This window comes from Aulonocara stuartgranti (genome assembly GCF_965226115.1).
Source record: "Aulonocara stuartgranti genome assembly, chromosome: 3".
Classification (NCBI taxonomy): domain Eukaryota; kingdom Metazoa; phylum Chordata; class Actinopteri; order Cichliformes; family Cichlidae; genus Aulonocara; species Aulonocara stuartgranti.
In genome coordinates, this window is record NC_138941.1 from 7,390,238 (window position 1) to 7,402,495 (window position 12,258).

Consider the following 12,258-nt stretch of genomic DNA (forward strand, 5'->3'; position numbering starts at 1 on the left):
GTGTTCACGTTTGTATGCAGAATCCGTAAACCTGCTCCCAGTTACTGTTTTAGCTGTATGGTGTTTGACGACATGTTGTGAGGTTTAACCTGAGATGCTGGCGTTTCAGGCATAATAGTTCAAGTTCAAGTTCAACTTTATTGTCACTTCAACCATATACAGTTTAAAAATACACAGTGAGGCGAAACAACGTTCCTCCAGGAACCAAGGTGCTACAAGACAAGTTAGTGCAAAAAAAATAATAATATATAATATATCTAGTAATAATATTGTGCAAAAGAGCATTTACAGGTTGGTGTGTGCGATGGTTTGGTGGTGTAGGTCAGTGTGTTTGCGCTTGTGTTGGTTAGTCAGTCCAGTCTCAATGTTTTGAGGTATTTGAGTTAAGCTGAGTGATAATGTTAGTGTATGTGTGTGTGTGCGTGTTTATCAGTCAGTCCCTTTTTGCTGAGGAGACGGATGGCTTGTGGAAAAAAGCTGTTGCACAGTCTGGATGTGCGTGCCCGAATGCTTCGGTACCTTTTTCCAGATGGCAGGAGTGTAAAGAGTGTGTGAGAGGGGTGTGTCCGATCAGCCACAATGCTGGTGGCTTTGCGAATGCAGCGTGTGGTGTAGATGTCCTCAATAGAGGGTAGAGAGACCCCGATGATCTTCTCTGCTGTTCCCACTATCCGCTGTAGGGTCTTGCGGTCTGATATGGCACAGCTCCCAAACCAGACAGTGATGCAGCCGCTCAGGATGCTCTCAATAGTTCCTCTATAGAAGGTGGTCAGGATCGGTGGTGGAAGCCGGGCCTTTCTCAGTCTTCTCAGAAAGAAGAGACGCTGTTGGGCTTTCTTGTGCAGGGAGCTGGTGTTGAGGGACCAGCCGAGGTCCTTCTCCAGGTGGACGCCCAGGAATTTGGTGCTGTCGACGATCTCCACAGAGAAGCCGTTGATGCTCAGCGGTGAGTGGTCGCCTCGTGTCCTCCTAAAGTCAACAACCATCTCTTTTGTCTTGTCAACATTCAGAGACAGGTTGTTGTCTTTACACCAGACCGTTAGTCTCTGCACTTCCTCTCTGTACGCTGACTCGTCGTTCTTGCTAATGAGACCCACCACGGTCGTGTCATCAGCGAATTTAATGATGTGATTTGAACTGTGTGTTGCTACACAGTCATGAGTCAGCAGTGTGAACAGCAGAGGACTGAGCACACAGCCTTGTGGGGCCCCAGTGCTCAGTGTGGTGGTGCTGGAGGTGCAGTTCCCGATCCGTACTGACTGAGGCCTTCCGGTCAGAAAGTCCAGGATCCAGTTGCAGAGGGAGGTGTTCAGGCCTAACAGGCTCAGCTTTCCGATCAGTTGTTGGGGGATGATCGTGTTAAATGCTGAGCTGAAATCTATGTACAGCATTCGGACGTGTGAGTCCTTCTTGTCCAAGTGTGTCAGGGCAAGATGGAGTGCAGTGGAGATGGCGTCGTCCGTTGAGCGGTTATGGCGGTATGCAAATTGCATTGGGTCCAGTGAGGGGGGCAGCAGGGTCTTGATGTGTCTCATGACGAGCCGTTCGAAGCACTTCATGATGGTGGGTGTAAGTGCGATAGGGCGGTAGTCATTGAGACAGGACACAGAAGACTTCTTGGGCACGGGGACGATGGTGGTGGCCTTGAAGCACGTGGGGACAACGGCACTGCTCAGAGAGATGTTGAAGATGTCGGTGAGAACATTTGCCAGCTGATCAGCACATTCTCTGAGCACTCTGCCTGGGATGTTGTCTGGTCCAGCAGCTTTACGTGGATTGACTCTGCGTAGAGTTTTCCTCACCTCAGCTGTAGTGAGACACAGGACCTGGTCGTTCGGAGGAGGGGTGGTCTTCCTCGTTGTTAAGCACATCTGGGAGGGAGCCGTCACTGTCACAGGCAGGTGGTGTCGTCCTGTAGTTAGCGATGGCTTGTAAGCCCTGCCACATGCGTCGTGTGTCGCCGCTGTCCTTGAAGTGGTTGTGGATTCTCTGGGCGTGTGCGCGCTTCGCCTCTCTGATGGCCCGAGAAAGTTCAGCCCTCGCTCTTCTAAGCGCCACCTTATCTCCCTCTTTGAAGGCAGAGTCTTGGGTCCTTAGAAGTGCACGCACTTCCGCAGTAATCCACGGTTTCTGGTTGGGTCGTGAGATGATGATCTTGGAGACAGTGACGTCATCGGTGCACTTGTTGATATAGCTGGACACTGATGATGTGTACTCCTCCAAGTCAGTGAAGTCGCCGTAAGTTGCAGCCTCTCTAAACATGTTCCAGTCAGTGCTCTCAAAACAGTCCTGAAGAGCAGAGATGGCTCCTGCTGGCCAGGTTTTCACCTGCTTCAGAACCGGTTTTGATCGCCTGACGAGTGGTCTGTATGCTGGAATTAGCATAACAGAGATGTGGTCTGAGTAGCCGAGGTGGGGGCGGGGCTCTGCCCGATATGCGCCGGGGATGTTTGTGTAAACAAGATCTAGCGTGTTTTCTCCCCTCGTTGCAAAGTCCACATACTGATGGAATCTAGGAAGCACTGACTTGAGATTTGCATGGTTGAAGTCCGCAGCAACAATAAACAGTCCATCCGGGTGTGTATTTTGCAGTTCACTGATCTTTGTATACAATTCCCATAGCGCTTCCTTAGCATTAGCGCTAGGTGGAATGTACACTCCGATAATGAAAACAGTGGTGAATTCCCGTGGTAAGTAAAAAGGTCTGCATCTAACAGTCACAAACTCCACCAGCGATGAGCAATAACTAGAAACTAGCACAGAGTTCTTGCACCATTTCTCGTTGATGTAAACACACAAGCCGCCACCGCGAGTCTTACCACACAGAGCTGCATTTCTGTCAGCGCGAAACGAGGCCAGCCCGTTTAGCTGAATAGCGGCGTCCGGTACTCTTTCGCTGAGCCGTGTTTCCGTGAAAACAAAGACACAGCAGTCTCTAATCTCACGCTGTGTGGCCTGCTGGAGTCGGATGTAATCCAGTTTGTTATCCAGGGAGCAGACGTTGGATAAGATGATGGACGGTAGAGCCGGCCGGCTAGGGTTTGTTTTTAGCCTAGCACAGACTCCCGCCCGCTTGCCGCGCTTCCGCTTCCTCGCGCAACGCTTCCGATGTCTCCACCTCCGTCCGCCGGCATCAGGCAACGCCGAGGCTTCGAGGCCTGGTTCGCGGAGCAAGCCGAGTTCACGCAGCGTTTCCGCAGCCCCTCCTGGATGTCGTCAACTAGGTTATTTAGGTTGAAAAGTGTCTGGCTGTTGTATGCACGAACACCGACACCAGTTGCGACGTTATCCATACATAGTGCAAAATAAGCACGCTACACACAGAAACGTAAACAATAAACAATGCAGCACCAGTTTTGGCTCCGGAGTGGCCGCTGCGTGCTACTGCCGCGCCGCCATTTGTAAATTAATAACGTTAATTTACAAATCGACACGGGATTTTAATGAATCAATATCACTTTATTCAATTTAGCATGGATTGTAATCAGAAAGGCGATAATCAAAACCCACCCCTAATCAAGAACTTGCAAAGTAAAAACATGCTCTATGTCAGGTAGCCCTTTTGTTATTTACATTTAAAAAGAGGATTAGTGTTACTGTGCGCTGGCTGAGTCTGTTTCTTTTCTTAGAAATAGTTTCTCCTGCTCTGGAGAAAATCCACTTGCATGGAACAGAAGAGGCTGTGGAGTGCAGGAACTACACTGCAAGCTGGTAGATATGCAGGTATTCCTGGGTCCTGCAGACTATCACCTAAAAACAATAAACAAAATGATTTTCTAAACTGTGTAGCAATGTAATGTACGTATAGTGTCAAATACATTGTTGTAGTCTTCATTAGCTTTAATTCACATGGAAGTGTTCCTAAAGTCATGTGCTGTAATGATATTTACATTATGAAAACATGATTTTGGACATTTCAGGTTTTTCACTTCGGCAGATAAAATTAATTGAGCAAAATCAACTCAAAATCCCGTGGATGATTCACTTCCTTATATCCGTTTGAATCAGGTACCAAAGCAGTTACGTGCGTAATGAAGCTTCGGACGTCACTGGTCACGTGACTTTTGCCAAACGAAGCAAGCCTCGACACAGTGCTTCTGAACCAGTGTGTTGTTTTTTTCGACACAAGCTCCGGAGCGCCAGCTTCAAGCGGGCCATCACTACTTTCCACCCAATTGATGGCGTTCTACTGCGCCATCAAGTGGACAATTCAAGTGAAGCAGGCTCTGTGATTATAATGATGTGTAAACCTCTAAACTGAATAAATAAATTGTTTTCTTGGTTATTTATCCTGAATATTGTCTCAGTATGTGTGATACAAAAGAGAAAGTGGAAAGTATCAGGACAGCGTTTTGGTATGATTGTGTAACTGTCAGCCTCAGACAGTCAGTCAATACTATAATTCAGATCATAGATCAGTACATTTGCATATTTGTATAACTATAAAAAGAAAGCTGACACTTTCAAGACTTTATCTAATGTGTAAGCATCACAGCAGATGCCTTTGTGTCAACATAGCTGAGGCTAAAACAGAAAAACGATTTTATAAAAATATTCAGCAGTAGATCAAAACCGAAAGAAACCATTAATCAACCAATGAACATTACCTGATGCTGCTGAATTGAAGCAGAGCAAATAGAGGTTTTATTAGAGACACACCTTAACGTTTTGCAATTTTGCATAATGTTAAAAAGTTTCAATTATTTTAGTAGGCTATTGAACGGCAGAAATTAGGTTTTCTTTTCGGAAGTATTTAAATGGGAAAGAACAGCGGCTGACAAACAACGGAGGTCTTATGCGTAACAAACAAGCGAATAATGCAGAAAACTGATTTTTAGACGGGAAACTGTTCTTGAAGTATTGTGTGTGTGTGTGTGTGTGTGTGTGTGTGTGTGTGTGTGTGTGTGTGAGAGAGAGAGAAAGCTGTGCATGAAGTGTGATTTTATCCTGGTGAAAGCAAAACAGCAAAAGTCAGAGGAAATTCATGACGATGTTTATGTGAAGCGTAGTTTGGATCTCCTTTTTCTGCTGGTTCGGTCAATATTGTTTGAAGAGAAATAAAACCTGCAGCTTCAGAATCAGCGCAAAAAAGGCGTAAACACGAAGCACGGACCCACCGACGGATTAGAATCAGTGAGCTGTCGGCTTTCAGCCCCGACCGTGTCCGTGCTGTCTGGTGAGAAAGGCGACATCTCACTGATTCTGATCCGTCAGCGGTCCGCGCCTTGTGTTTACGTCTTTGTGCAGAATCGGTGTACCTCCTCTCATTTACTGTTTTAGCTGTTTGGTGGTGGTTGAAATGTAGTAATATTTATATTAAAAACCGATTCAGGATTTTAATGAATCGATATCACGTTATCCAAGCTAGAATCGATTTTAATCGATAATCAAAACCCGCTCCTAGTACCTGTGTAATCATGCTTATGTACATCTGGATAATGACACAAACTAGTGTTTGGTGCTTCACTTTTTAATAAACTAAAAGACAGAAATCAGATTATAGGATGTGTAGTGTTGTTTATTTATATTTTGGTGTTTATCATTTGTGATATTTATTACTGTGTGCATACTTTATTAGGAGAGACAAAATTAAAAAAAAAAACATCTCTTCCTTGCTGGTTCCATCGAAGAAGAGACAAGTAACTGTGTAGCACGTACGTAATCCAATTCCACAACACAGTGTGATGGGGAATCAATCAATTTTCCTGCCCATTTTATTTCGAATCTGGCGCGATCCGGTGAACCAGTCCCTGAATCAGTCACGTGGTACGGACTGCCCGCGAGGTCTCGAACGTCACTGCATACGTAATCAAAGCAAGCCTCGATACGCGTTTCACAAAAACGCCCCCGAGATTACCCGACACACGATTCAACGCTTCGACACACAGGACACATCACTAGTGTTTCAGTCATAAAAACACATCCTGTCACTGTGGTGGTTACAGTGACATCATGCAGTTTGTGCTTTGACCTCCAGAGGGCGACAAATCAGCACAGACAGAGAGCTCCATTCAAACTTTGCTGCCATCAGGAATAATTCTTCAAATATAATCATCAGTGTTTGAGCAGTTATGATATCAGGGACAATCTAGACATGTGTGACAATACTGAACATGTCACATGACACACCTTAAACATCATGTGATCCACTGTCAGTCTGCACTTTCATTCATGACTTCAACAGGTTGAAATGAGCTTTGAAGAAACATTCAGTGAAATAAATCTTTCATGGATTCATGTGAGCAGCAGATGAACTTTGTACCAACAACATCTTCAATAACAGAGTCTGAATGAAGCTCAGGTGTTGATGCTGCTCACTGATTGGACGCTTGGTTTCAGCTCTGCTCTCAGTCTTTACTGCACAGGTGAAGGTAGAAAGTGTGACTGGATCTATAGACTGGAAACAGAGAAACATGCTGAACATTTGAAGCTTTGCAGCAGAAATGTTCATGTTACAAATACAGCAGAGCTGATCTGGGATCAGTGTGTTCACACCTGCAGCTACAACAAGGTTTCATGTCTCCACACGTCAGCATGTGAACTTTACTCTGAGCAGTCAGACGGCATATTTTTAAAGTTAACACATCAGCACACACAGAGCTGAGCCCCTCCCACCTGTGCTGAGTTTCAGGTGGAGCCCCGCCTCCTTCCAGGAAGCAGCTCACCTGTGTGTCCGTGTTTAGTGTCCAGGGGCCCGTTCTTCGTACGTCGCTCACTACATCCAAGATCAAATGACACATCCAAGACCAAACCATCGCGCTAACCGTGAGCTCGCTAATCCGGTTCCCCGAACACACCTGCTGTTGACGATTAGTACAGCTGGACGCAGTAATGTGACATCACTGGGTGTCGTAAAAGGGGCTACGCATCGATAGTAGAAACATTGATCGGCAACCCGCTGATTGGTTGGCGAAAATGTCGAAAGGGCGCGCTCGGTATTTTCCGGCAACAGAGCAAGAACTCATGAGTGAGGGATTTCAGGAGTTTCAGAGTTTAATTAAAACGCAAGGGAACACTGCAAAGGCTGCAAAAGCAAGGAGAGAGGGCTGGCAGAAAGTTGCTGACAAATCAAACTCGTAGGTAATTTAATAATAATAATAATAATAATGGATTGGGTTTATATAGCGCTTTCCAAGGCACCCAAAGCACTTTACGATACCACTATTCATTCACTCCCACATTCACACACTGGTGGAAGCAGCTACGGTTGTAGCCACAGCTGCCCTGGGACAGACTGACAGAAGCCAGGCTGCCATATCGGCCCTCTGGCCAACACCAGTAGGCGGTAGGGTAGATCTATCATATGACACTATATTGTCCAATATTATATTACATTATATTATATTATAATATGTTATATTATATCCCCTTTCACATTAGAGCCACAGCAGGACCCACAAGAACATGGGAACAAGTAAAAGTGAAATACAGGAGTATTCTACAGAATGGTAATATTTGTCTCTTATATTGCTTTTCGTCTCTTGGCAAGGGACCCTGTAATACTCTGTTAGTTTGTTCATAACAGCAACCAAGAAAAGGGCAGAGCAAAAAAAGACAGGTGGTGGTCCTGCACCCCCTCGTCAACAAGTTGGTTAAGTAAATAATACCCTCACGGGAATATCGATATCTCTCAATGAGCACACTGTCGCGCTGAGCTAAAGGATCCTGTCTATCCCGCAATATACGCTGGATTCTGAGGACTCTCCTTATCAATCCTGCACCTTCTGCAATGGGTGGCTCGCGCATACGGACAGGACATGGCTGCGACAGACTTCCCAAATCCACCTTCGCTTTTATAGCCGTGGTCTCTCATCTTGATTACACGACGTAATTTACAATTACTACTCTGAAATATGAATTACATCTGTAATAATCACATACATGTAATAGAATGTTAATAGTACATTTCCCATTTTGCTGTGAGACAAAACTGCACATTCCAGGGTGGCCTTTTGTTGTGGGCAGTCTGAGGTACACCTGTGCACTACTCATGATGTCAGATCAACATCCTGATGTGGCACACCTGTGAGGTGGGATGGATTATCTCAATATGGCAGATGTGCCCACTACCACACATTTGGACTGATTTGTGACCACTGTTTGGGAGGGATGGTTATATTGTGTATCTGGACTGAATTTTAGGTCTCTACGTCCATCCCATGGGGAATGGGAGCAGTAACAAAGGTGTTGCGTTTATATTTTTGTTGAGTGTATCTGTGTGACATCAATAAAAGGATCAAGTGCTGCATTATCTTTAGTTACATTGATGTTATTTATTTATGGTGAAACAGTGGTGGAATATCGCTGTTGCTTTCGTATAAATGAAGCGGACATACCTGCGTGGCCGCGATCTAATCCTGTTTACATAAAGTAAACCTGCTCCCGAGCAGGTTTACGCTTACGGCTCTGTTGCTATGACAGCAAGTCCCGGATGAGCTTCGGGGAACCGAACGATCCAAGATCACGCGAAATCGTCAACAATCAAATCCAGCTAACTTACTTAGCGAGGTACGAAGAACGGGCCCCAGGTGTGGAGTGGAGCTTGTTGTTGGTGTGTGAAGAAACTGTAAGTTTGCTTTGTTTCCTCCTTTAACAGTTTGTCTTTAGGAACTTTACTGTTTGTTCAGCTCGTGTTTGATTTCTTCACACAACAAACTGTGTGTGTTTGTATTTCCGGTCTCTCCATTAAAGTCAGTGTGTAATGTTTCCTGGCTAACATCAGCTGTGTGCAGCTTAGTTCAGCACAAATCTGCCGCTCCATAGTTCACGGTAACGGACTCACAGCTGGACCAACGAGGCCGAGTGTGTCCGCCACTCTGAGCTACGTTCGTGTTTGTGTACTTGTAGTTTGTACTTTGAGTTCACTCAGAGCCCACAGAGGACGCAGCGTACGTGATGACGTCACAGCCCTTTACCTCCTTTACTGTCACTGTGATTAATATTTACACACGAGACACCTGCAGAGCTCTGACGCTAAGCTAGCACACAGCATGCTAACACTAAGCTAACGCTAAGCTAACGCTAAGCTAGCCAAGAACCCAGAGTGAGTTAAAGCTGAGTAAACACTGACCCCAGACCAGCACCGTGATAAAGTGAGCTGCTGCTGCTGAACTTGAACAGGTAACAAAGTGATGAGCAGTCAGGCTGCAGGTTTCTGCCTGTTCATGTTTCTACAGTAGAATCACTTTGAAGTGTCTTTGTGCTGTTTCATCTTTGATTTGTGTTCATAAACACTCAGAGAAACATCACGTGACCTCATCAGGATCTGTGTTGGTGTGTGGGGCTGTACCTCAGCTTTATGTTGTTACATGCTCATTTGTTCATTTTACACAGTAACATCAAAGTAATGTTATGAGGAGTAATGAAGTAACATACTCCATTACTTTTAATTAAAGTGTTTTGTGTAATATGTGTAATAATGACTGTTTTGAGTAATGACCAACACTGATCACAACAAACAGGAAATGCCTCCAACATGCACAAACATTTGAGCCACAACATGCAGTTAATGTGCACAAATGTCTTTGATATGCTGCTCAGTGATGGTGGTGACTGTCAGAGCAGAGCTACTGAGAATCAATAAGTAATATCAATGATGGGATCAGAATCACTAAATTCTTCTCATCCCTGTCAGTATCATACATGTGCTGTATAATGTGATAAATGTAGAGGTGCTGGCTGTTCTCTCACTCTGCTGTTTAGCTGTAAAGGACGCCTCCCTGCCTTTGTCTCATTCATGACCTTTAATAGTCTCTTCTAACATGCAGAGATCTGTATGATCTGTTTCATAGAGTCTAACCAGCCTGTACAGGTAACAACAACAGTCACTGCATCACTGACACACAAACGTCATCTCTGTCAATAACAACATTCATACATGGAATAAAAACACATCAGTGGATCATTGCTGGAGCTGATGTTTGTGCTCCTGGTGCAAAGGCTCTCAGTTTCCTCCTTGAAATAACATCAGTGGTGGGTCAGCGACATGCTTTCTTTCCCTCTCAGGTTTAAATATCTGGGACTCTCCACCGTTTGGTTTTAGAGCTGAAGAAGCTTCTCTGATGAAACGTCTTCCAGAAACCTAAAGACGTCTCTTTTCTCTCCAAGCTCCTTAGATCACATGACCTGGATGACTGACCCTACAGACATATTGACCTGGTTTCTAGGTCACATGACAGGTCAGAGGTCAGCGACTGTAACTCAGTTCCTCCTGTTAATGTGAACTCACTGAGTGTTTGTGGTTTACCTCTCAGACTGACTGAAGATGATGATGGAGGAAGAGGAGGACAGAGCAGAGTCTGATGGGTCCAGCTGTCCGTCTGTGAGGAGTGACTGGTCCAAACCTCTAAATCCTCCAAACTTCAGTGGTGAACCTGGAGCAACGAGGTCAGAGAGCTGAACTCACTGAGTAACAGAAATAATTCTGCACTGACATTATAATCAGTGTTGACTCTGGTTGATTGTCTGACTGTGTTTGTGAGCTGAGAGGAAATGAAAATGAGTTTGTAACAAAAATCAGTTTTGTCCAGTTTTCCTGTAAAAAGCTGAACTCTAATCTAAGAGGATGTTACTGACAGGAAACAGCTGCATTATCTGCAGTCTGTGTGATCACAGCTGCTTCAATCATGTTTGTGTCTGCAGAGGTCAGAGGTCACAGTCTGCAGGGTCCAGCTGTCCGTCTGTGAGGAGTGACCGGTCCAAAGGTCGACCTCCACACTTCAGTGGTGAACCTGGAGCAACGAGGTCAGAGAGCTGTGATGACTCCTTTACATGTTTGTGTTTCCTGGATAAATATGACCTGAAACATCCTCAGATTGTTACAAAGATTCATTAAAAAGAAAACAATGAAAGAGAAAAGATCCAAATGTTCGACTTGGTCATTTGCTGTTTGAGGACAGTGATGCTCATATCTGTGGGGAAAGTGTGACCTGAGTGGGTTCATGTTTGTCTTTAAAGAACAGAGCTGCTCTGATTCTCTTTGTGTCTGATCTGTTAAACAGTCTGAGAGGTCACACAGAGACCCAGCAGCTAAAGCCTGGATCATACTGGCTGCTGTTACTCCATCAGGACAACACTGAACCACAGTGGTGTGGATGTAGTGGATAAATCCCACCATACTGATGCTCAGAGTTAACCACAGGGAACAAAACCAGATGTTACCTTCAGATTGTGACCTTTGGAGTGGACGATGCAGATTTCAATAGAGAATAAATGTTGTTGTTTTTCAGCTGTGAAGAAAGAATCTAATTTTCTGAACTTAAGAATTTATGATGCTGGAAACAACATGGAGACTATAACACAACATTTCCACTGTGTTCATAGAATGAATGTAAAACTGTCAGACATTCATTAAATATGCAAAATGTCTACAGAAGCATCAGAGGGTCAGACGTGAAGCACTCAGTGATTTTGATCAAATGACTCATCAGTTATTGATCTGTACTACACTGATCTACCACGTTAGTAAAGCTGGTGTTCTGGTGGTGGAGGGAGACTCGGATCATGTTCTGGTTTTGGAGCAGTGATCTGCTGATGGTTCAGTTTGATGAGCTTCTTCAAAATCATCCCTGACATCACCACTGAAAGGACGTCCATGAAAACAGACTGAAAATTACTGATATGTTCACAATCTGAGAGTTTAAAACTTGAAAGACTTGATTCAGATGAAGTTATTTGAGCAGAAACTCCTGGATCTTTATCCTGTGTTGATCTAATCCTTCATGGTTCCTCCACAGAGTGGACCAGCAGAGCTCAGAGGTTCCCAGTGGTCAGTCTGCCGAGCAGCATCAAACACAGCTGGACTCCATATTTATGGTCTGTACATGTACAACAACTACTTTATTATTAGTATTAATAATAATACATTTATTTATAGGTCCTTTTCAGAACACCAAGGACTCTGTAAACTAAATGACCAAAAGAAAACAAACTTTGAAATCAGACGGTGCAAATGTGATCACAGGGAAACGTTTTAAACATTGAGGCTTTAAACAGAAACCAAAGTGAAACAGTTTGTAGTCGAGATCAGTGGGAATGAAGCTGAATAACTGTTTCTTCAATATCTTTGAGCTCTTAAAAAAGAAAAACTAGCTGAAAGTCTGGCTGCTCTTATGAAAAGTATTTAGAAATTATGGGTCGCTCAACACTGCACAATATAGGAGTTTAAATAAATCTGAAGAATAACTCAAAATCCTACAATCTTACTGAGAAAATCATCGACAGCTAACTATCTTTGTGCCCCCTTTTCCCTGTTCATGC